Source organism: Myotis myotis, unplaced genomic scaffold (genome assembly GCF_014108235.1).
Source record: "Myotis myotis isolate mMyoMyo1 unplaced genomic scaffold, mMyoMyo1.p scaffold_m19_p_13, whole genome shotgun sequence".
Taxonomy (NCBI): Eukaryota; Metazoa; Chordata; class Mammalia; order Chiroptera; family Vespertilionidae; genus Myotis; species Myotis myotis.
Genome location: NW_023416317.1, coordinates 19259638 through 19287291, shown reverse-complemented (window position 1 = coordinate 19287291; position 27654 = coordinate 19259638).

Below are 27654 nucleotides of genomic sequence, written 5' to 3'. Positions count from 1 at the left end.
ACTGTAGCCCCATGTATCAGAAAAATGGGCTAAAATAGGTCAAATAATGAAGGCAACTTATTGGGACACAAAATTATTATATTGATAGACTTTCAAGAAGCCTTGACTCCCAAGCCCAATGTATCCAAGATCTGGTTTTCTCTATCTTTCTTCTTTACCTACAATGTCCATTTCATCCCAAAGCTTGCCCTTTCAATATCCCAAGAAAGAAAATATAAACATCTATAAATACATGGTTCCTCTTTCACACTGAATAGTAAAGAAGCTGCTTCATCCTAACGATCTTAAAAAATCTCCTGAGAGACATTTTGATTCAACAATATTATAGCATATGCCCAATCCTGAATCAATTATTTGTCTCCAGGGGATGGAATGTGCCAATTGTTTTAGCCCACAAACCTTGAAGTGCAGGAGAAGTCCATTTCCTGGAAACAACATGAACCCACAAATAAAAACCAGGGGCTAATAAGGAAATAAAGGGGAATGGATTTTGCAGAAGTGTATTAGTCAGAATAGAGTATATTCTCTTGTGATAACAAATGATCCCCAAATCTCAGTAGCATGAAACAACAAATGTTTACCTCTTACGAATCTTCCATCATTGGCAGCTGGGAGGTCAACTCTATGTCATCATTGCTGTCACTTCCGAACCCAGGTTGACAGAACAGCCACTTAGGGAGTATTGCCCAACAAACTTCAATAGGGAGAAGAGAACTGGAGGAAGCTTGTATGCACTTTCATACAGTCTTCATATCACTTTTGCTAAAAGATCAAAAGCAAGTCACACGGTCACAGGTAACTTTAAAGGAGGAGGAAAACTTTAATGTCATTGTGTTCATGGAAGGAGAGAACTATACTTTTTGTGAGGAGCCTTCATAAATATTTCAAAAAAAATACCAACAAACAGTCATAATATCTGCCCTGAGTTACAGAAAGAGAGATGTTTGAGTTCCAACACCAGCAAATGACTTAAGAAGGATAATGTTATAAACCTGAGGACTTATAGGCCTGTCTGGATAGAGAAGAGATGAATTGCTCTCAGGTGTTCAATGAATTCTTACCCTCTTTATTAGTATTTCCATTGCATAATAATAGTTGCAACACAAACTTTATACCAGGAGGATCAACTAGAATGAATAAAATATATGGAGCTAGGATTAGATCATAAAATGCTCTACCTTTAGTTGTATGGCTAAGCAATAAATTCAAGTACCTGACTGGCATTCCTTTAGAACGCACAAGCATTCCACTTACTCAGGAGCTAATAGAAGATATAAGATCAAAGGAAAAAGGGATGAATTTTAAATTTAACTTGAAACCACCACTGATATTAAGACTTAAGAAGCTCATTTGGATATCAGAGTGCACTGTCATAGATCTTTTCGTCTTTTCTGCTAAACAAAGAAAACCTTTTGTAGCTCTGTAATTCTGATTTAAAAATTAATCTTAAGAATTTAAAAATTAATCTTAAGAAGATATTGAGAGAATAAATAAAAGTAAATGAGAAATAGAATGATCTAACAGAAAAGAGAAGTTCTAAGGTTCTTTGCCCAAGAAAGAAGTCTAGACGGTAGCCTCATCAGTGAGAGAGGGAAAATATCAAGACTCAATCCCTTCATCCATTAGAAAATAAGCAATAATGCCAACAGAAGAAAACTTTATTTTCAACGTAAGTGTTTCTTTTAGTAAAAGGAAATGAGAATCTTAAAGACTTTGGAAAAACCCATCACTTGAGTGACATCATACAATTGACGGAACTGAGAAATAAAATGGTCAGAGGGGCTTCCCATGTGTACATGCAACACCAAGATCTTAAGGAAGTTGATCATCTACTCTAAGATTTCTCTTTAATGGTAATGCATCCAATTAACTATAATAGCTTCTCTTGGTCTAGGAAAAAATACTTTATCAATCTTAAGTGCTTAAAAGTGTTTCTTACTTCATTTAGCAAATATGTATTACATCATGACTGGTACCATTTTAATCAGTTAGTTATTAATAATAGGACAGGAGCAAAAGGGAGGCCAGACACTATAGGCGTGGTCATTTGAGCAGCTTTACCAGGAAGCTGCAGTTTCACACTCCCCCACCCATTCCCTGCAGATCACTGGGGGAAGGCACTAGACAAAGGAGAAGGTGGAAGCATGTGCAGTGTATTGGTATAACATAGGGAAGGTACTTGCCTGTAGTCAAACTTGGAAACTGAAATCATTGACTAGAGGTGGCAGGGCCACTGCAAGCCCACAAAAATTTGGGGATACATAATCCCCAAACAAAGGAATTGTTTCTCTTGGCTCTTGGCACTCTTGTGGCTCTCTTGCACTAGTCTGTGTCCCCCTATAGCCACATGATCCACAGCTATGTGGACCCCACACGCAATGGACTGGTGGACTGCAGTGGGAAATACAAGCTAAGCTAGCCTGATGCGGTATTGGACTGTGCAAGCATGAAATGAAATCTCTGGGCAATAGCTTTAATTCTAGCCCTTTGAAGTCATATCTATACTTCTTCCATGGCGGGATGGTGGGAGTCTCTGTGTGAGTCTCAGAAAATTGTTCCTCAGTACATCGCAAGTAGCCTCCTCCCACCATCAACTGGTGGGGGCAAGGAGAACTCCTCACCAATAACATAACCATGCAAAGTCTAGGAGCTGGGACAAAGTGGCAAACAATACAGACAGGGGTTCACCTCACTAAACTCCTTCTTATGTAAGCAAGAGTCCTAGGAGTTAGACCAGGGCTTATGTCCCATCAGGTATGGCCTGGTGTCAAAGTGGGCTAAGGTTAGGCTCATGGCTATGGAGTTAAGACTCATGGATATCCCCAAGTCAGCACTCAATGCAAAGGGAATGTTGTGACCACAGAAAACCTTGAAGCTGAGCAAAGAAAAAAATAATTTCAAAGGTCCTGGGTGGCATGATGTGCAGACAGAAGGAAGGAGACAAAAGAATAATAGCTAATGATTACATCAGGTTGTTTAAGGGCCTTGCTCACTTCTAACTTAAACATAGCACCTCATGTAAAAACCTCACAAGAAGGCTATGAGGGAGGCACTTCCTTTTAAACAACAGATATTTATTTTCCCAGAGTTCTGGAGGCCTGAGAAGTCATGTCTAAGGTCAAGGTGCTAGTGCATCTGGTTCTTGGTGAGGGAGGGCTCTCTTCCTGACTTGTACATGGCTACCTTCTCACTGTAGTCTCACATGGCAGAGAAAGAGAGCTCTGGCCTCTCTTCTTTCTCATTTTTAATTTTTTTTATTGTTGACAGCATTACAGATGTCCTCCATTTTCCTCCCCTTTGCACCCCTGCACCAGCCCCCACCCTGCCCTAGGCCTTCACCACACTATTGTCTGTGTACATGGGCTATGCATAAGTGTATATAAGTTATACTTTCTTTGGTTAGTCTCTTCCAATCCCCCTACCCTCCTTTTATTCTCCCTATTTTCAAGTGAGAAAACAGGAATAGAGTTGCAGAAACTAAGTGATGTAACCAGGATCACATCCATCGGCCTTGCTCCTAAGTCTGCGCTCTTAACTACATGACGCCACTAACAAAAGAGAAACACAGCAAACAAGTTCATACCACATGTCTAGGGGTTGGGTAGTATTACACTTGGAGAGATTGCCTAAGGCATTAGAACATAAGCAGGTTTTCATTTGTGGGGCACTGGTAGCAACCTGTCCACATAGGCGGTAAATCATTTATTTCTGGAAAGACATTTGATTAGTCCAGAAGCTCTGGAGATTAACAAAAGCCACATCCACATTAGACTAGTTCTAGCAACAATAAGGAGGCAAGTTTTCTTATAGCAGAGGCCCAGTATCATGTTACCTGGGTAAAGCATGGAATTGAAAAGGAATAATGATTGTAGGATACATGACTACATTAATGAATAAACTATAAATGACTACAGTTTAACTTTTCTTTTTAAACTTCTATTTTCTTAAGTGATTGTTGACGTTCCTTGTAGAAGAATTAGGAATCTTTTTTTGAAATATATTTTTATTGATTTCAGAGATGAAGGAAGAGGGAGAAAGAGATAGAAACATCAATGATGAGAGAGAATCACTGATCAGCCGCCTCCTGCACACCACCCACTGGGGATCAAGCCCGCAACCCAGGTATGTGCCCTGACTGGGAACTGAATTGTGACCTTCTGGTTCATAGGTAGATGCTCAACAATCAGCCAGGCAGAATTAGGACTATTTTAATGAAGCAAAGTAAATAACAATTACACAATTTCCAAAAGAATTTGTCATGTCCTAAGAATGCATATGAGAATATACCACACTGCTTACTTCCCCCTACCCTTCAGGGGACTGGGGAATGGTTCGTTCATGCAATGGCGATTCATTGGTAAGACTCACCAATGAATCCAAGACTTCTAACTGAAAATGTGTCCCTGTGCACCCTCAATTATTTTTAACACTTTTGCTCTATTCCTGGTGTTCAAGCCATGGAACCAAAACAAACCACAACAAAAAAGACACACAGCTATCAAGAGAAAATTCTGGGTTTGTGGCATAGTCATTGGTGTATATTTATAGAAATGCTCCCATTATCTAATAGCACAGGCTCTCACAGTCTCAGGCTGTTTCTCAGCTAAATCTGAATGTATAAAAACAATTAAAAAAATTTTTTTTAGATTGTGTGTGTTTATTTGGGCATATCCGGCAAGCCTGTCCCCAAGGTCTGAGGAACAGGGCTGCCTGGGGAGAATGCCACAGTACAAACACCCGTGTCTGCCTGTGGTTCTGCTGCCCTGAATAAGTTGCCTTGCCCCACTGAACCTCAGTTTCCTCATTTGCAAGTGGAGACGAGCTGGACCAGTTGAATTTTCAGGCTTCCTTCTTCTGTACGTTTCTAGATTCTAGTAGTCTCTAACAGTCTGGACTGCATGAGAAAAAAGTACAATGTCATTGTTTGTAAATGTCCTATGAGGCAGAGAAATAAATTATCATTATCATTCGCTCTAAGAAGAAAAGAGGAACAACAGCAAATGAGACAGACAATGAGGGCAGAAATCACTGTCTTCCGGAGAGCTTCAAGCAGATGAGGGTGTGTGCCCTGGGCTATATTCCTGCTGTTCTCCGTGGAGGTTACCATTTGTTCCACCCACAAGGTTCCAAAACTAAGAACCAGCCTCTTTCCTGGGGGAAAATGATTTTAATGCATTTATAAGAAGGTAAAGTACCCAGAGATGTAAAAAAAAAATGCTTTTAAGGATATGTTTGCATTTATGTAGGAATAGAAGGCTGAATGTGTTTTAGCACAAGAAGTTCTGAGGGGTTTTTTCTTACTTTTTTTCCAATTTAATTTCGTAGGATAGGATACAGCTCCATGGCTGCCATTTATCTAACTTTGCAGGACTAATTTACACCCCTCACACCACTTCCCCTAAGAGTTCTGTATGAAAGATGATCCCAGTGCCTTTATTGCTCCATTGTTCCTAATTTTTCAGCATTTCTCCATTCTGGCTTGAGGTAAATCAGAAATGCAATAAATCACATGGGATGTATATATAAACAGAGTGCCTACAATCCTTCCTTTCCTGGGTGTTAAAATATAATTGTTCAATTTCTATATACTCTGAACACCATTTCTTTTTAAAGAGGGTTAAAAAAAAAAAGCAACTTTCCATTGTAGCTAGAAAATGGGAGGAAATCTCTTAACAAAACCTATATGAATACAAGGATATAGGGTTAACCTGGAAACGCCATGTTGTATAGGAGAGACACTGTGAATTTTTTGGTTAGGGAAGTACATCACAAGCAGACACAGATGATGACTGGCTTAAGTGGAATCTTCCTCCAAGAACTGTATTTTCAAATGAAAAGCAGCTCAGTTGAATCATGAAGGTGATTCTCTGCCACAAAAGCCCTACAACTGCTATGCCTAATCATAATGGAATAAAAAGTTAGACTTGTACCTTTAGAGGACTTTAACTCCATCTAATCTTGTAGGTTGCCCTGGGTAACCTTCAACCCTGTCCATGTTTCCAAGTGAACAACAACAACAAAAAACACAACCAACCAAACAAACAAAAACTTACAGACGCACACAACAATATGGTGGTTACCAGAAGGAAGGGTGGTGGTGGGGTAGTAAAGGGTCAGGGGTCAAATATATGGTGACAAAAGATGATTTGAATTTGGGTGGTAAACACACAATGCAATATATAGATGATGTATTATAGAATTGTATGCTTCAAACCTTTATAATATTACCTCCAATGTCACCCCAATAAATTAAAAAAAATAATAAAACTTTTCTGGAATTAGGTTTGCATGTGGTGTCACAAAGAAAGTACAGCGTACAGTGATATAAAATAAAACAATAAGATATTTACCTTAAAAAGAGTAGGTAAATCAGATAAAAATAAAGGTCCATTCAAAATAACAGGAAATATTATGAAAAACTAAATAAGACACTTCACTAATTCATTAGCATGGAATTCTATGTTTTGTTTTGCTTTTTGCCAAGAAAGGCTCCATTGCCAGCCACGTTCCTCCATTTCAAAATCTGAAAATTACACTATGTTCTTAGGGGCCAACGAGGCCAGTGCCCTTCTTTATTCAGAGAAAACTGGCCTTATACAAAGATTCTAGTTTTAGAAGTGAATTAAAATTATTTTCTCCTTTTCATGCCACATTAACAATATCTTGGTATAAGAAAAATGAACAATGTAGATTTCCTATCAATTCCTTATAGCTGCTATAAACCAAGAGTATAATTTAAATAAAGTCCACTGGCAAAGAAAGCATGAATTGTGAAACACAGCAAAGCCAAATTAAGCCATGTTTCATCAGTCACCAAAATTAATCCTGAATTTCATCAACTCATGCAAGACTGTGTCCAAATAAATGTGCTGGGAGTCATATAGACTAAAATAAAGGACTGAACTAAAGGACTGAAATAAATTTGCATTTTATTTTCTAACTATATGTGCTTTCCATTGGTAACCAATGAGCATATGAAGACAGGCCTCTTGCTAAAACAATGTTTGTCCAAGAACTACTGCAGAATACAGTAGTGAAGTAGGTATCATCTAAGGCAGGAGTTTGCAAACCTTTTCCTTTTTAGAAGGGCTAGATAATAAAGAATTTAGGCTTTGTGGGTGCTTGGTGTCTACTGCAACTACTCAACTCTGACTTTGTCATGGGAAAGCAGTTACAAATAACACTAAGGAATGGGTGTGGCCATGTTCTAATAAAACTTTATTTACAAAAACAGGCAGTGGGCCGGATCTGATTGAGGGTCCACAGGTTTCTATCTACTGCTTCTTTACTGTATCAGGCAACTCAGAACTAAGAGCACAGATAAAAAAAACAATGCAGAGTTTGTTATTCTTTCCTAATTTCTCAGTAGATACATGTTTGCATTTATTACTTCGAAGTCATTAATTTAAAATGGAACCTCCAGTGACTCTGAACAGGCAATTAGTTAAAACAAGGTAAACGTGTTAAAGCGCCTGTCAGTTAGCTATCTGATCTGCATCAATCCACATGTGGTGAGTCAGTGAAAGAGCAGAATGTAATTTTCCAGAACACACAACCCTACTGCTCTGCATGCCTCTAATGAGGAAAAGCTAATTATTTTATTATCTTAACATAAACCTCCCTAAATTAAATATTTCCAGGGTTATAAACTGTTTGCCTCCAAGCTTCATTAAAAGCTTAAAACCAGCCATTTCACTTTGCAGACAAGACTCTTGCTCTCCTCAGAGTTCAAATAAAGCCCTGAGTTCTTTCAGAGCTTTTCTCTTTTCTCTTCTCACATAAAGAATCAACCAATGGCCGAAACCGGTTTGGCTCAGTGGATAGAGCGTCGGCCTGCAGACTGAAAGGTCCCGGGTTCGATTCCGGTCAGGGGCATGTACTTGGGTTGCAGGCATATCCCCAGTAGGAGATGTGCAGGAGGCAGCTGATCGATGTTTCTCTCTCATCGATGTTTCTAACTCTCTATCTCTCTCCCTTCCTCTCTGTAAAAAATCAATAAAATATATTAAAAAAAAAAAGAATCAACCAATGAATGTATAAATGGGTAAAAGAACATCTCTCTCTCTCTCTCAATATTTTACTAATAAAAGCCTCGGTGGTCCTCACACTGTCACGCTGTGATGCCCTCACGCCGTCCTAAGATGGCTGTGCGCACAGCAGGCACGTGCAGGTGGGTGGAGATGGGCTTGATGCTGCGTGCACAGCTTGGAGCCTGCCTCCTCCCAGCTCTGTGCACGGCCAAGCCTGGGGGTCCTGCAGTTCTGCATGGCGTGGAGGAGGCGGGGCCGGCGGGTCCCAGTGCAGCGCGGAGGCCTGGGGGTCTGCGGCTCTGGCTACCTCTTTGGGGCAATCCATGGAGAAGCCCCGATGGGTGGGCAGGGCCTACCTCTTTGGGGCAATCGATTGCAGGGCTTCCACACTGTGACAGAGCACAGGCCAGGCTGGGGGACCCCCCCCCCAAGTGCACGAATTTCATGCACTGGGCCTCTAGTCAATAAATAAAAAGAAAAATGCCAATATATTGTTCAATGCCAATATATCCTATTGCTAAAGGGTCTAGGACACTGGTCGGCAAACTCATTAGTCAACAGAGCCAAATATCAACGGTACTTCTTCAAAATAGACTCGCCCAGGCCGAAAACCGACTTCTGCGCAGGGGCCACGAAGTTTCAATCGCACTGTACGCGCGCCCACACGTGGTATTTTGTGGAAGAGCCACACTCAAGGGGACAAAGAGCCACATGTGGCTCGCGAGACGCAGTTTGCTGACCACAGGTCTAGGAAATGTGAGGGGAAAAAAAGCTGGAATAGCCTTCATGGTTCTCTCTTTAAATCTAGCTCTAATTTCATTGGTGCTAACTGATTTCTATTTGTACCTACTATATATTTTCAGTTTGCCTCTTTCATAAATATTGTATATATGTTTGTACATATATCTACACTAATAAAAGAGAAAGATGTAAATTGACCGTCCCTTCATGATGACCACCAGCCAATCAGGAATGAGTATGCAAACTAACCCGACAAAGATGGTGGGCGTGTGGGCAACGTGCACGCGTGCAGATGCTGAGTGGCTGAGAGTGGGGCAGGATGCTTGCATCGTCGTCATGGCGATGATGCAGGTGTTCTGCCCCACCCCAGCCGCTCTGGGCCTCTGGGTAGTGTGGGAAGGTGGACAGGCGTATCTGGGCCAGAAAGAAGGCAGAAAGGTGGCTCAAAGGCATTCCCGGCAGCCAGAGGAAGGCAGGCCTATTCTTGCATGAATCTTCGTGCATCAGGCCTCTAGTATGCATATGAACACACACACATTTATTTACTTACTTACGTACTTACTTATTTATTCCCCTTATAAAAAGGGATTATTAACCATTTATTAGTTATTTACTCCTCCAAGATAAATTCTACCAAAATTTGTCATAGCAACCCCATTTGGGCGAGACTTTTCTTTCAACTTATTGAAGTCCATGGAATTAAATTTCAGGACACACAGACAGAGAAACAAACCAAATAAACAAGTTTGGCTGCTACATTTTTTTACCTGTTCCTGAGCCCTTCAAGTCCAGTGTTACCATATTTCTTTTTCTCTGAGTTCTATGATCAACACAAGGTACAATTCTTTTAAGCTACTGAGCACAACTAAGTCACAAGTGTGCTCCAGGGCCATTGCAGTTCATTCCTTTCCTATGTTTCTACAGGAGGGTGATATCAAGCCAGTTTTTAATTTTCATTATCTATTTCACATGTACTCATAGTCAAATGCTTTAGTCTCCCCTAGGTTAAAAATACCTCTCATTCATTCTCTCTTCATTTTTTCTCTCTCATGCACACATATATTTTACATTTCCCTTTATTCTTCATGGTATCCAGTGCCAAGCCATGACCAATTACTCTCCATGCTTTCTATTCCTATATTACTATGGGAAGTTTGAAGCCTTCAATTACCTAAAATCAATGAGTTCCCTTGGAACTTTTGTGGCAGAAGACAGAACAGTGATTGCTGCCAGCAATACAGTGCCTGCTAGCCTGCTACAGCCATTGGGCTACTAGTCAAAGAAGGGATGTGTTCCTACCCACGTGATGTTTCCGCAGGGAGGAAACTGTGGCAAATGGGAACCCAGCACTAATTCCCTTATCCTATTTTAAAGAGGCATAGACTTTGGAATCTTCCATAAAAGCCTATATTAAGGTTCAGCATGCCTTGTCCACATCCTCAGGGTTATTATGTGTCCTCATATGATGTTCTTAATAATTGCTTGTGGAAGGAAGGATAGAAGGAAGGGAGAAAGGGAAGGATGGAGGGAGGAAGGATCATGTATATGATTTATGTGATGACAGTTATCTTAGTACAAGTTATTAGTTGTATGTTTTCATGTGGGTGCTTTAAAGTTTAAAATGCATGAGTAGCCATCTGGAATATTTTTTAAATTAAACTGGAAAGGAGGTCTGTGATAATCTACTTCTCACAATAACCTGATGAGTGAGAGTATTAAATTTATTGAAGGATATTAAGTAAATGTCATTTTATTTGTAAGATTTTTCTCAATATATCATGTTTTTTTTTATTTCCAAGCCTTTGAATTAAGTTTTCTAAGTACCCAAATGCCATATTTGTTTGTTTGTTTCTATGTTTGCTTCTTTTTTATTGTCAGAAATGTTTAAGAACCCAGGAAAGGGTGGGAACCAAGGAATGTTTAAGAACTGTAATTTGTTTACAGGGTTAAGAAGACCTGAGGTCAAGGGTTTGTGTCTTTTCTGAATGGGAGAAAGTCGATCTCTAATAATGCAGTCTCAATTCTCAAAATACATTTCTCAGTGTGCTCTCTATATAAGCAGGATACAGAGAATAACTGTAGAAATCTGTGTAGTGCAGAGTTCTAAAAATTAAAGGAATAAAAATTTTTTAAGTTAATAAAAAGAAGAAAAGCTAAGAGGAATTTAGTTTTCAGGTTTCTCAAACACAAAGGCCTCATTAGAATTCATAAGACAATGTAAGTTCCCAGCCAGCAAAGCTCAAGTTCCAGAAGGCCCAGGGGGCCTGAGCTTTTGAAGCTGCTGCCTATTTCTCTTAACAAGCTCAGTCTGCATTTTAACTGGAAGAAGGAAAGGGGAGAGAGGATCATTCTTTAGATGCTCAGAAAAGTCAAGAGGCATTCGCTGTATCATCATGAATCCATCCTACCAGCTGCAGGTAGTAACATTTCGCATTTGGTCTGACAACCCCTAAAGAAGATCCGTGGAGGGTCAGGAAGACAACCTCGGGAGAAACTGAAAGTTGTCAGATTCCTAGAATGAGTGGTAGCCAGGGGCTGGAGGGAAGTGAAAGTGTGGAGGTAATGGTTAAAGGGTGTGAAGTTCCAGTTGTACAAGGTAAGTAAGTTCTGAAGATCTACTACACAGCACAGTGTCTATAGAAGTAATGATACTGCATTGTATACTTAAAATTTACTAATAGGCTAGCTCTTACATTAAGTGTTCCTACCACTGAATGTATACAAATAGTAATAAAGAGGACAGGAGGAAACTCTGGGGGGTGATATATACATTAATGGCATTGATGGTGATGATGCTTTCATAGGTGTATACTTAGCCCCAAACTCATGGAGTTGTGTATATTAAATATGTACAGTTTATTTTTACATTTCAATAATAACCTCAATAAAGTGGTTTACATTTTTTGAGGGGGGGTGGTGCTGGTCATAGAAACCACACTCAAACCTTGGTTGTACTCCCAGGCTCAAGTAGGAGGGTAAGTTTGTCTCCACAACAGAGAGAGGAGAAAATGTGATGACACTGAATTTTGTCTGGGTAATGAGAGATTAGAAGATCTAGTACAAAATAGATTTTTAGAAATTTTCTTTTTTTTAAAATACATTTTATTGATTTTTTACAAAGAAGAAGGAAGAGGGATAGAGAGTTAGAAACATCGATCAGCTGCCTCTTGAACACCCCCCACTGGGGATACGCCCGCAACCAAGGTACATGCCCTTGACCGGAATCGAACCTGGGACCCTTGAGTCTGCAGGCTGATGCTCTATCCACTGAGCCAAACTGGTTAGGGCAGAAATTTTCTTTAATGATCAAAATAATCAAGCGAGCTCTTCATCCAGGTCAATCCCCCATTTAAGGTATAAGGTTGGTGTTTAGAAATTTGAAAACAATTCTTTCCACCAAATCTGGTAAAAGTGAAAATGCTGTCAAGTAGTATTTTGCATCATGGGGGGGTGGGGGGGGCGGGAATCAATCTTTACAGGGTAGTCCAAATTTAGAATAGGCATGGGGGGGCGTGAAGATGAAGAAAGAGGTCAGAAATGTTGGGATGGCTTTAAGTAATTATTAGGTGTTGTTCTTTTTCATAAAGAGTTTGCACTGAGTACAGCAGAGGAGAGCAGCACATCTGCATTGGGAAATAATAACCCCAAGGAAGGGAATAACTTTGATTGACAAACATGTATTGGGCGCTGCACTGGGCACTTGATGCATATTATCACCTCTGAACCATCCCGTGGGTGGATAAAATATTTCATTTTTACTAATAAATAAAATGCCACTCAGAGATGTTTATATTTTGCAAGATGTGCTAAGTGTCAACTGAGTATTACAGAACCTTTAAAAGACAAGAAATTGAATCTTGAAAAAATCCATGTGTGTGTATTTGTGTGTGTGTGTGTGTGTCTATATATATGTACAGATATATATATCACAGGAATTCTTTAAATGTGCTTCTATCTGCTTAACTACGTAAGTCTTCTGTGAGGTTTATAACATCTCTTTGCTATTTTTAGCTCCCATTGTGGAGGCTACAGAATAACGCTTATAATGCAAGTTAGACTTGATAGTTTCAAATTCCAGCTCTACCACTCACTAACTATATGTCCTTGAGAAAGTTATTTAAGCTCCTTAAGTCTCAGATTCCTCAACTATTACTGAGAGCTACCCTATAAGGTTTGTGAAGATTAACCATTTGAGCCTGAGCACAGTGACTAGTGTAAGAGCACCCAACAAAAGTTAGGTATCAATTGTCTGTTTTCCCTACTGTCCAACATTTTGAACAATAGCCGGCAAAAAGCATACAATCAATAAATATCTCCTGATTAACTGCATGAGTTTATTCCTAGTATACTGTTGCAAAATGCTTTTTCCTATGAAGTTCTACCTGCCAAATCTCCTCCATGCCAGACAGGTGTAAAAGGCATGGAAGGGTTAACCTCTGTCCCATTGACCTGCTTTGTGGGAAGTGCTGCTGGGCCTTCACTCTGCGGCCAGAGGATGAGAACCACACACATGTAAAGACTGGAAGAAAGTCTCTCTGTCGAATGAATACAGCAGGCTTCTCCAGCAATGGATTCTTTCAAAATCCCAATTCCATTAGCTTGAGGTCAGCTTTTCCCATTGTACCTCTTGCATGTACCTCTTTCCAGACATTTACTTCCCTGACATCACAGAGATGAGCAGAACAAACAAAGGAGAATTAGAGGTGCAATTGCCCCCAGGGAGCTAACAGAACCCCAGTGCGAGATGAGACAGCTCAATATTATTTTACTCACTCAAAGGAAGCCCGTAGGCCTGGTGAAAGGAGAGAACAGAAGAGAAAAGGCCTTGAATGTATGAACATGAAATGTACCCAGGCTCAGAGTCAACAATCCTCGTTGTTCGTTCGGAGATATTAGCTGTCTTTTGTTTCATTTCGAGTGATATGCCATTGCAAAGAACCCTATTAAAATGTCAAGCTCTTCTATTGGAGGCACAGCTAACCTTTATGGAGAAACTCTCATGGGCCAGTACTTGTGCACGTTGCATACACTGCCACATTCAATCTTCACAACAGCCCTTGGAAGTGTTATGACCCCAGTTTTCAGATAAGGAGAATGAGGCGCAGACACATGGAATAAACAGGCCAATCACCCAACTGGCAAGCTATGCTATTGGTATGCCAAGTTAGCCTGGTCCCAGAATGCACGTATCTTAATCTTTAACTTACAGCCATACAGGAATTTTGTGGTGTTAATTAGTTCTTGAAATGAGCAAACCTCCAGACCATTGTGCTTGCTGCATGAAATCTTTTATTTATGGTAATATTTGTGGTGAAGGGATGTTTATCTGTAATCTCAATCAAGTACATTTTATTCATCAACAAATGCTTTCTTGAGTGCCTCTTAGTTAACTGTTTAAATCTGTTACTTTTTTAATGAATTTGTCATTAAGTGGATAAATGAAAAGTTTACTATAGACATTGCATTTATTTAAAGCAGAAGTTTACAGTTCCCAAATCTGTTTTCATATGCATTGATTCATTTAATTCTCAAAACAAATCCCTAGAGAAAGGTTTTCTACAGAAACTCTCCAGTTGAAACTTAGGGATATACGCAGCTTCTCCTTTTTAAAAAATATATTTTATTGATTTTTTTTTTTTACAGAGAGGAAGGGAGAGGGATGGAGAGTTAAAAACATGGATGAGAGAGAAACATCGATCAGCTGCCTCCTGCACACCCCTTATTGGGGGTGTGCCCACAACCAAGGTACATGCCCCTGACCAGAATTGAACCCAAGACCCCACAGTCCACAGGGTGACACTCTATGCACTGAGCCAAACCGGTTAGGGCTATACACAGCTTCTTAACAGCACAGCCAGTACCCAAATCCTGTGCTCTTCCAACTCCAAGCCCAATACCTTTCCCCTTGAATCACAGTCATCTACACTACCCATGACACTGCACTGTAATCCATCTGGTACAAACCAACTCCTCCATAAAATACTCCCTATCAATAGATTAGCATAAACATAGCTGCTGGGTTTAGTGTAACTAAATATTCATCAAAAGTATGCACATTAACAGCCACACACAATAATTAAACCAAATTAATTCCCTCAGTTAATACATACCACAGAATTAAATTAATCCTCAACAGACAACAAGGCAGACTGTAACTATTAATCCTCCAGTAAGCAACAATAATTATTTTTGCCAACATTTATTTCATTTGGATATATAATGTTACATCGCAAATTTTCACATAGCAGTGATGATTCTCTCTGCTTTGCCAGACTGAGAATTCAGATAGTCTGTCAGCAGAAATTTCCACAGACCCAGTTCAGAAGCAAACCACTAATATTAGTGCTACAATTCACAATGAATCCAATGATTGCAAACGTGTGTGCAGTTAACATATACCCCATGAATGATTAAAGACTAATTGCATAAAATAGAGAATGCACCTACAAGTCAGATATGAAATACTTCAAAAAATAATGTTTATCATTTTATAACTATTATGGGGATTAATCATGGAAAATTACGTGTGTAAAATTCCTATTTTTTCAATAAATTCTTATCAGAGATAAGAATTCTGATAAGTCCAGAATTATGCTAAGTTCTGGGAAAACAGTACAAAAAATAGTCACAGCTCTTTCCTCATAAATCTTGCTTTCAGTGGGAGACAGATACAGCTAAAACTGGGAACTAAATCACTCATGCCAAAAGTGTACAATATGAAACAAAAAGTGTTTAGGAAACTAATATGACTCTGTCACTCCTTCGATTCAAAACTTTGTACAAGTCATTTAACCTCTTTAAACTTCAGTTCCCTCACCTGTAAAAATCGGTGTGAGGGTCAGATGAAAAAACAATAATGATATTTGCTATATTCAGTGCTTGCTTTCTCTATATCAAGGACTGTGCTAAATACTTTAAATGTGTTTTCTCATTTTTTTACCTTAAGCAATCCTATAAGGTAAAAATTAACATCAGTGTTGTCATTTCATATGGTTGGAGAGTTTAACTGTAATCACACAACTAGTATGGAATAATGGCAGTTTGAATTTGGTTAAGAGGACTTCAGCAATACTCTTATTAACTATTAAGTTATTTTGCCAAGTGTGAATTCAGAGACTAGATTACCATACTTCTTCCTCTGTGGAATCAGCAACCAGAGCAACCAGGACGTTAACTGCAAACATTAACCGATCTTTTTTCTTCCCACTACTAATTGACGTTTTATGATTAAATGGTAGTTGAGGTAAGACAAAAAAAAAAAAAAAAAAAAAAAAAAAAACAAACATAATGAAACTTTTTTTTTAAATATATTTTATTGATTTCTTACAGAGAGGAAGGGAGAGAGATAGAGAGTCAGAAACATCGATGAGAGAGCAACATCAATCAGCTGCCTCCTGCACACCCTCTACTGGGGATGTGCCCACAACCAAGGTACATGCCCTTGACCAATATCGAACCTGGGAGCTTTCAGACCACAGGCCAATGCTCTTCCACTTAGCCAAACCAGTCAGGGCAACATAATGAAACTCTTAATAACAAATGTCTTTAGTGGGTACAATTCTGCAGTTTTCATTCAAGCATATGTTATTTTTGATGAGAAACATATGTAAACTCCAGCATAGAGTTGGTTATTGGCAACTGGTTAATATTGCCTTGGCTATGAGTTTAATCAGGACTTGAAAGATCTTATAAATAGAAATATAACCTAGAAGACTGTCACTTTCTCACTGTTCCAACTACCACGTTTTCTAAGGAAATATGAAAAAAAAAATCTGTCATTTGGGTGAGAAATAATAGCTAGAAGAAAAAAAAAAGATTGACTGTCCATATGGAGTCTTGCCAAATAATTTTTTCCAAAAAGTGTTTTAATCCCTACAAAACAGACCAAGAAAAGAAAGACACAGAAAGAGAATACTATAAACAAATCTTATAGTCCTTTCATTGAGTATTTCACTGATTGTGTCATATTGCAAAGATCAAGATCCCATAAAACGTTTTTGTATTATTTTTCCATTTCTTAAAATATTTTTATTTTTAAATTACAGTTGACATACAATATTGTATTAATTTCACATGTACAACATAGTGATCAAACATTTATATGACTTATGACGTAATCACCCCAATAAGTATAGTACCCACCTGACATCATACATAGTCCTTATAATACTATTGACTGTCTTCTCTAAGCTGTACTTCACCTCCCTGTGAGCTTCAAATTTGTACTTCTTAATCCGTTCATGTTTTCCCCCCCGCCCCCACCCCTCCCATCTGGCCACCATCAATTTATTCTCAGTATCTATGCGTTTTCTTTCTGTTTTGTTAGTTATTTTGTTTTTTAGATTCCACATATGAGTGAAATCATATAGTATTTCATTTCTCTCTGCATTATTTCACTTAGCATAATGCCCTCTAGGCCAGTCATTGTCATCTCATGGCACATATAAACTAATTATTAAAATACTGCAGCACACCAAAAAATATATTTTTTCCCATCAGACAAAAAAGTAGGTAAAATTTTGATTCATCCACCCCAGACGGCTATTGTTGCATTGGCTGTTGTCATTTTTTAATTTGACAATCTAAGGGAAAAATGGTCAGTGCCCTTGACTAAATAGTCAGGTATTGCATGTTTTAAAAATTATTGTGGCACAGCAGTGTGACTGCTGGTTGAAAATTTCTGCTCTAGGTCCAGCCACGTTGTCCCAAGGGGCAAGATTTCATTCCTTTTTATTTTATTCCTTTTATCATATCTTAATCCATTCATCTATCAATGGACACTTGATGGGAATGTAAATTGGTGCAGCTACTATGAACAAGAGCATGAAGGCTTCTCAAAAAATCCTATCTAATTAAGAGGGAATACACTAATTGACCCTCAAGCCATTGCAAAGATGGTGGCGCCCACAGCCAATAAGGAGGGAATATGCTAATTGACTGCCCTGCCCTCAAAGATGGCAGCACCCACAGCCACAAGATGGTGGCACCCAGTCTCCTCAGCCCTGCCAGGAAACCTGCCTCCAGAGTCCCCCAATCCCCTCAGCCCCCCAACCTGCCCAGGGCCAGCCCAAGGTTCAGGCAAGCCTTGGATGGTGGCTGCCCAGCCGCCCTGGGCCACCCAAGGCTCAGGCAAACAGGACTGGCTGAGGCTTGCGCTGCCGGCAGTGGCAGCAGAGGTGTGATGGGGGTGTTGCCTTCCCCTGATCACTGGGTCGCCTCCCACCCCTGAGGGCTCCCAGACTATGAGAAGGGGAAGGCCGGGCCAAGGGACCCCCCCCTCCAGTGCATAATTTTTCATGCACCCAGCCTCTAGTTAAAAATAAAACTACCAAATGACCCAGCAATTCCACCTCTGGGTATTTATCTAAAGAAACTGAAAACACCAATTCAAAAAGATCTATGCACCCCTATATTTATTGAAGCATTGTTTACAATAGCCAAGATGTGAAAGCAACCTAAGTGTCCTTAAAATGTTTATATTCAACGTTCCTATGTACCCTTACACACAAGTAGAAAATGCAGCTACCACATGGCGAAGCTGGTCTGACAGACTAATTATAATGGAATGGATTTCAGTTTTTAGCTTCCTAAATGAGAAGGAACTGGCCTTGTGGTCTTATGTATCACTTCTGCATCCCTGGCAAAACCTCCCTTCTCTCTCTAGGTGTTCATTTGGCTGGCTGCCTCTCTGTCATACAAGAACTGGTCTTCCTTCTGAAGGCTCCTGATATATGTGTGGGAATCAGTGTGTTTCAGAAAATCGAGAGAGAGAGAGAGAGAGAGAGAGAGAGAGAGAGAGAGAGAGAGAGAGAGAGAGAGAGGGAGAAGCAAGAGGTATGGTCTAGGAAAGATAAGCTTCTTGTTTTACTAGACAGTAGTGGGCATATGATCTAACCTGTTTCAGTCACTGAGAATTTATTTTCTCTTTTAAATTCTGTTCTTATTTTTTGTTTTGTTTTTTTCTGTGTGTGTGTGTGTGTGTGTGTGTGTGTGTGTGTGTGTGTGTGTGGTTGTTTTTGTTTTGTTTTTTTGGCTGAGAGTGCGGGCACAAAGGTGTTCTCTCTTTCTTTTTTTGTGTGCAAAGGAAAGACATGACCCTAGCAGATCAGATAGCCATCTAGGAACTCAGGAAGAGCTAGATTTTAAATGTAATCAAGACAAGGCAGGCAGAAAAGAAGGAGGGGTGAAGAAAGGGAGGGAGGGAAAGAGGGTGGAAGAGAGAGAGAGAGAGAGAGAGAGAGAGAGAGAGAAAGAGAGAGAGAGAGAGATCAGAATGGTATTGAAAGCCCATGAACCCACATATTTGTCAACATGAAATAGATACATAAGTTGTGGAATAGTCATACAATAAAATATGAGATCAAACCCTATAAATGAAAAAGAATGTATAAATGACAATTGCACCCTACAACATGGATCAATCTCACAAACATAAAGTCAGCTCAGAAAAGTCAGACACAAAAGAGGACCAGGTATATGATGGCACTTAGATACAGCTCAAGACCAGGTAAAACTAATCTGTGGTGGCAGAAGTCAGCACAGCGTCCCTCCTAGGCATGGGCACAAACGGACCTGTGGGGGCTGGCAAGCTAATGTTTCTTTATACCAGTCAGGACATGGCATGGTTATTGTACGTAATGCATCAAGCTCTAAAATTATGATTATACATTTCTTGTATATATGTTAGATGTCAAAGAAATCTTTGCTTAAAAACATCTTCTCTACAAACATACACACTAGCTACAAACTGTGTCTTTCTCCTAGAAGAAATATAAAAGACTCATTAGCACATTTTACGAGCTACTGCCTCAAGTCAGAGAAATGATGGCAGTAGTATATACATATAGATGAACCAAGGCAGGGTCTCTCTTTGTCTGATGACCATTTCTCCAAGGGTGAGTTGCAGACCCTCTTCTATCGCAGGGCTTATTTGGATTGTAGCATCTATCCCCCTGTATGCAACGTGATTATTTCCTTGAGGGCAGGAACTGAGTCTTTTGTTGTTGTTGTTAATCATCACCCAAGGATATTTTTTCCACTGATTTTTAGAGTGGAAGCGGGTTATGAAGCAGGGGGAGAGAAACATCCATACGAGAGAGACACAATTGTTTGCCTCCCGCATATGCCTTGACTAGGGCCGAGGACCAAACCTGCAACCCAGGTACATGCCCTTAATCAGGAATTGAACCCGCAACCCTTTGGTGAGTGGGTCGGTGCTCTTACCCCTGAGAAACACCAGCCAGGACCAGGAACTGAGTTTTAACTGCAGAGCCTTAGCACCTAACAAGGTACCTGACAGGTAGGAGGTGCTCCGTAATATCTGTGGAGTGAGTGGGTGAGTGGATGAATTCTTCCTAGGACATGAACTTTACTGAGTTCCAGAGAAGACAGAATAAGGTCATGCATCTGGATAAGGAGAAGAATTATATATAAGCCCCAGCACTACTGTATTTACAAGTATGAGGAGGAATGAGGACCAGAGCATTCATAATCAGCTTGAAATCCATGTGAGGACAGCTGCTATTACTTCGGTTTAAAAGAGCCTTGGGTGGAACTCTACAGTGCCTGGTACTTTATACTATTTAAGGGGCCCAAGGTGGTGCTATAGCTATAATGTCAGTGATAAAAGCAAATTTGTGAGCTGCTTGGACCTATTAAAGATAAGTTATTTCAGGTACATTGAGAATAAGTACACATGGAATGGTAGAGCCATTCCTTTTTTATTCTTGCTGGGGATGGATAAAAGAAATAAGGATGTCTGAATCCTCCAGATAAGGCACCAAATGCCTTTCAACCACTAGTTTACAATCTTTTGTACTAAAGGCAGAACCAATATTGTGTATACAAAAGCGTGCCATCTTTAGTCTGATCCAAATGTTACAAAAGGCACAATATACTTAGCAAAGTACCTGGTGTCAAGTAGACATTCAGTAAATGAAGATTCTATTAAGCCCAACTCTTTCTTTTTTGTTGGCCATAAAATAAAAGGAAAAAAGAAAAGAAGAGAGGAAGAGAAAGGAAGAGATAGAAAGGAATAACGAAATGGAAATTAGTAGATTTTTAAGACAGAGTGTAGAATGGAGAGAGGAAAGAGGGCATGCAAGGAAGACAGAAGGGAGAGAGAAAGGTAGAGACAGAGAGGAAGGGAGGGGAGAGAGGGAAAGAAATGGAGGGGAAAAGAGAAGGAGAGATAATAAAAAGAGGAAGTAAAGTGGGCATCAGAAAGTCAGTAGCATGCATATTAGCATAACCAATGGACACAGACACCGGGCTGGTGGGGGCTTCCCCGGGGTGGGAATGGCTGGGAGAAGGGGTCAATTGGGGAAAAAGGAGACATATGTAAAATTTTAGACAACAACAACAACAAAAAAGAAAGTCAGTAGATTCTAACAAATCATTTTGGAGGTTCTGCAAAAGGGAAAAAATTAAACCAACAAAGTGAATTCTATATGTATTCAATAATAAAAGATAGTGTTATTAAATTAAAGCTAATGATGCTAACACAGATCAAAGAAGGAAAAACAAATGATGATGGCACTTAATTGTTGATTGTTCTGCACTATGGAAATTTTTGCTTCAATGTTCAGATATCTGAAATGGCTGGTGCTAAAACAGCAAGACTCGAAGGAGGGCGTAGACTGTGGAGAAATGCACCAAACTGGAAAGTCGTCACCAAGGAAGGTAATACATTCAACTCCCTAGTCTTCAGATTTGGGAATATATGAAATCAGAAACAAGGTTATTCATACCAAAGGCAAGCAAGAACGCCTCTAGGTCTATATTTCATCTGAGGGATGACTTGACACCTACAGTCCAGGCTATGAGAAATTATGTCGCCTACCCTAACTCATAATTCTCGAAGTTCTTGTTATGTATTCGTTGTAGAAAGCCTGCTGCTAACTTTCGAAAGAAATTTTCTCACTCATGTATGTGATTTTACACTATAGTTGGGTATGCAAAATAAATGCCACCAAAGTGATTAAAGAAATGGGTTATATAATATATGGTAGATTATATTACTAGTTGCCCAAAATTCCCTCTTTAGTATGTTCTACCCTGAGGATGAATTCTACATATCTACTCCGTTGAACTCAGGATGTTGCATTTTGTTTATTCAAAAAGGCTGAAATGAATTTTATCCTTTCCAAGCAGAAGCTCCAGAGCCTGGATATGAGTACTATGCTTCTTTACCTGCTAACACAACAATCAAATGTTCCCAATAAAAGCTGTTCCACCAGCCAAGGTCCTGGAATGAATACAACATGAAGCAGGGCCACAGCTGATCCACAAAGATCATGTATGTCCTTTTATTTTATTAGCGATTGACATTGTTTGGTATCACAGAAAAACTTGCCCTATTCTGAATAATACAGTACCCAAATAAGTGAAACAAAAATAATGGGCAAATACATAAATGCATTAATTTGTCCAACATTAATAGCTATTGGACACATTCTATGTGGACTTGTGCTTGATTCTGGGGATAAAATTATGGACAAGATTTTATCTCCAAGAAACTGAAAAATAAGAAAGCAACATGGACTTGAGAATCTTGGAGGGAGACCACATACAGAGTTGCATCTTGAACAAAACATTGCCAGATAGACATGTTTTGGAGAGGACATTCCTAGTAGAGTAGGTAGAATCTCTCAAACAGAGGCATAACTAAAGGGAGGCTTTGTGTAGGGAAATAATGGGAGGGAAGGGAAGAAATAATCAAGGTTGGGTCAAGGGAAAGAAAATCTTTATTAACAAACTGAGGCAAATAGAGGCAATGGGAAATTAATAGATTTTAAAGGATAATGAAGTGAGAATTTTTAGGTGCTTGTGAAGAGACAAAAGGAGAAATAAATGAACTGGGATCTGAAGCCAACTCCACTCTTTTTGTAATTTAATATGATTTTATCAGTATTTTTGGTATCATTAATTTAAAGCCATAATGTAATTTTGTCAAAGTTATATATTGAAGTCAATAATATTTAACCTCATATTTCATAACCAATAACAACTTATGCTTTATGAAAGAGTGTCACAGAACTCTTGCTACCATGAATACATGAATACATGATTTAGTGATAGCTGGTAGCAAACAAAAAAAGATCACACAGAAATTTAAAGATTCCAACTAATGTCTTCACAAGACCTAGAAAACTACAGATGTTAAAAACTTGTCGTGAACATAAAATATAAGCTTGGAGTTAGGATAACAACTAAAGATGCAGCAGTTTGGAAAAAAAAAAAAAGAAGAAGATGGAGGAGAAAATGCTAAGTGTTCATCAAATCCCATTGGATTTTCCTTTCTCTGGAACAATAGAAGACTTAGCTACCTGTGCAGTTAGGTCAAGGTCATGTGATTAAGTTGTGTTTACTGGGAGTATGACAGTGTGTATTTTTTAGTTACTTGTTTGCTTTTGTTTAATTTCAAATCCACAGAAGAACTTATTCTCTTGACCAGCAGTTCCCTAGACCTACTACCTAAGAGCATTAACTTTCACAAACTTCAGAGAAGGTCTAGATTAGCAAGGAACACTTAGCACTTTTATAAGAACCAGATAAAGAAAAACATTCAAGGCAAACAAAAAGAAAGCATCTTTAGAGGAGCAACAATCAGATGCCAATGAAAAGAATAAGGTTATTTTCATTCTAAATATCTAAGACATGGTCCAATTCAAAATTTGTGTAACTTTAGAATATAAGGAGCTTAAATGTAAGTGGATATATTTCTAAGTTATAATGTAGTTTTTTGATGAAAAAAAATGTTTGTGGATTTCTGAACTTCAGAATTATAACAAATATTTATTGAATTCTAAGGCATTCCATGATTAACCTCTTTATATTCAGAACAGCCCTAGCTGATGGGCATATATTCTTAGCATTTCCTATTTACCAAAAAAGAAAGGAAATCTTAGAGAGTAAAGTAACATTCTAAGACCCATACATTTGAAAGAGGGAGAGATAGGATTCCAACCTAGGTCATCTGACTCTAATCACTACACTATATGGTCTATACCACCACCTTGTATTTCTCCCACAAGGGTTAGCTAAGCTTGAAAATCCATTTCATGTAAACAGATAAGCTTTTTTCCCTCATATTAGTTTTATCAGTATAGGTTAAATAACTGCCCAGAATATTGTTTAACTAGCAATTATATCCTCTAATGCCCAAGGTACATTCTTTGAACATTTAGAGCTTTCTAAATCACTACTTTGGTCAAAAGAGTACTGTGTAGTTACTCATAGGCAGTAAAATACGTTGGCAAAGTATTTTGATGTCCAGAAACCGGGTAAACACAGCAGTAAAAACAACTAAAGTGTTAAACTGGAAATGAGTCTGCAAGGGAGGAAAATAAAAACCAAGACACGGCCCTGGCTGCTTTGGCTCAGTGGATAGAACGTCGGCCTGCGGACTGAAGGGTCCCAGGTTCGGTTCTGGGGCACATGCATTGCGGGCTCAATTCCCTGTAAGGGGCATGCAGGAGGCAGCCAATCAATGATTCCCTCTCATCAGTTGTTTCTATCTCTCTCTCCTCTCCCTTCCTCTCTCAAATCAATGAAAATATAATAAAAACAATAATACAACAACACATGAACAAAAGAAATAACTTCGTAGTTGTTGTAGACCTATGATTCCCAGCATCCTTATTTAGGACCCAAGAGGAATACGCGGGGACCATAAATCAGTTGCAAATCTTTACAATTTAAGTAAAATTTTGCAAATGTTAAGTGACTTAGGCAACTTTTTCCTGAGCCAATTTTCACCAGTAAAGTTCAGAATATTACTGCCAAATTTATGGTCAACAGAGTCCCCCGTTTTCATTTCCTGGGAAGATGGGAGAAAGAGAACCCTGTGTTTGGAATCACCAGTCCCCACAGAAGTCCTGCAAACAACTAAGACCCAGCCAGCTGATGAATATGTGGCCCTTTAATAAAGAGCTGAATCCAGGCCAGGAGGTGGAAGGTTATTAGGAAGTGCTTCACCAACACCACCATTTGGATGGCATGCACTATGCCTTCTTTGCCCCCTTATGTGTAAAAGTTCTATGTTAAACTTTATGCCAAATGTTTTCCTAAATGTATAGTCAGTGATTGCATCCCCATTCAAATCTTACTACAATGTGAAACATAAACTGCAGAGCATAAACCTTGTCTGGCTTTTTTCTGAATTGGAGGTCATTTTTCTCTGAATAAAAACATGTTAATACTCAAGGAATACTTTCACTGAATCTCACAGGGTATAATCAACATTTATGCTATAAAAAAATTCCTTCTAATTTTATTCATTCTCTAATAAGAATAAGTAAACCAAAACAAAAAAAATCCTGTTTTCTTTGACAAATTCAGCTTTGAAAACGTCTTAGTCAAAAGGTCTCCATTCTTGATCAATTTCCTATTTTAAAATTAAGAAGGGATATTGGTGCCTTTATTAATGCCTGCACAGGAGAAAAGTAAATCCTTTAGGAAATTGCAATGGGTATTCCATGAAGAGACATACTGAATATTGAAAATGCATAATTTTCTTCAGTTAGAGGGTATGGCCATAATTGCTTGTAGGCTTGATAAAGGAGAATTTGGAGTGGAAAGCCAGTTTCTATGACAAATGTGAAAAGACTGAGTGACACAATGGTAGAAAAAGTGGATATAAGAGGACATGAATAGACAGAATCCTACGTGCTTACACCTGACACCAAAGAAGATAGCAGCTCTTCACTGATGATTCTCTAGTGTGTCCATAAGTTACAATCAGTAGGAAATGTGCTCCAACTATTTTTATGTCAAAGTTCTGAAGTTTGTGAAAGCTTTATCATCATCTAATAAATCAGAATATATTCAGAGTTATTTCTGTAGTAACACGGTCCTCACTTGTACTCAAGGAAGTTTTTTTGAGTGGGAGATAAAAGAATGCCTCTTGCCCAGCTGGTGTAGCTCAGTGGTTGAGCATCGACCTATGAATCATGATTCTATTCCTGGTCAGGGCACTTGCCTGGGTTGTGGCTCAATTCCCAGTAGGGGCAACCTATCAATGACTCTCTCTCATCATTGATGTCTTTATCTCTCCCTCTCCCTTCCTCTCTCTGAAATCAATAAAAACATATTTTTAAAAAAGGGGTACACCTCAAAGGGCTTATCCCTTTACATATATACTTAAAATAATATATATTATATATTAAAGCTATGGTTTCAGGGAGATCAATTCAGGCTTTCCAAAACTGCTGGGGAAGACAATTACCCAAACTTACTCACCTGAAGAAAGAATGCTAAAGGGGTAGTCAAAGAAAAAGAGTTCTTGAGTGTGTGATTCCAAGTAGAAAATCTGGATAATGTTTTCTTCCATTGGGATAAGTGATTGTCCTTCCTTATTACATTCACAAATTTAGAAACACTGTCATTTAAAGATTGGCTGAACGCCACCCCTCCCCCCCATGGCTCCCTCATCTGACTGAATGAAGCATGTTAATAGGCCAACTCTGCAGCCACAAATATTGCTCATGTCATTAGAAGTTCAGAGATTCAGGCATTCACTTCACGCTGCGCATAGATATAACAGATGCTTTTCGATTCCATTTTCAAGTATGTGCTACTAGGGCTTGCTCCTATTTTTATGCATGCGATAGTATTCCCGGGGGAAATAGAATTTGGAGGTTCTTAATTATTCATAAGACAATTCGGAAAAGCACTTCTATATTACAGCCTGGCGAAATCATAATATGCAAAAATCCAGTGATTTCCTTCCATCACCATCACTACCTAACTATTTATACACTACTTCCAGGCAGATCTTCCTAAAGCTCATGTTCGATGGCATCAATATCCACCTTGGGAATCAATAGCTCCTCAGTATCTACAAATTAAATAGTACCATAAAATGTTAGGATGCAGTATGGTATAATGCTTAAAAGTGTGGCTTCTGAAGTCAGACTGCTTGCTTTTATGTTAATCCTCACCCAAGGATATTTCTCCATTGATTTTTAGAGAGAAAGGGACGGGGAGTGACAGAGAGAGAGAGAGAAACATCGATGCCAGAGAGACACTCAATTGGTTGCCTCCTGCATGCACCCTGACCCAGGCCAGGGATGGAGCCTGCAGCCGAGGTAGGGCCTGGCCTGCAACCGAGGTAGGTGATGTTGACAGGAATCCAACCCAGGACCCTTCAGTCCTTGAGCTGACATTCTATCCACTGAGCCAAACCAGTTAGGACAGGCTTCTTGCTTTTAAATCTAGATCCTGCCCTTTATTGCCTGTGTAGATAATTATAACAATGTTTTATATAACATATAAACAAGATGTATATTATATATGTATGTATATAGTATATACAGAAATGTATTATATATAAGCAAGATACATATATTTAATATATATTAACAAGTAACTATAATTAAATAATAAATACATGAATACATAATGTATACTATATTTCACTTATATATATCTGCTATAACATATTTATGTATGCATATATGTGTGTATGTAAGATATGTGTGTATGTGTACCTTAGAATATTACATTGCTTGGAACATTGGAAGCACACAGAAATATTAGCTACTTTAATTTTATAACCTTTGTATTTGGCATTTCATGTGACCCAACCATCCTTTTCTGGCTTTATCTGTCAGCCCATTCTTACATATAACCCAAATTCCAGCCAGACCGCTTAATTACTTCTCATCGGTTATCCAAACTGTCCAGCTGCCATACATTTGTTCTGCTGCCTGGGCTATTAAAACCACTCTACTCACAACTCCCAGTTAAGATATCTCTGAAAACTCATTCATCCTTCCTAGGCAAACTTTTTCTGGTGCTCAATCTCCCCTTAGAGCATCGACTAAAGAATGGCAAGTGTGTTAACTTTGATTCATTGGTAGTGGCTTCATAGAGACTCTGT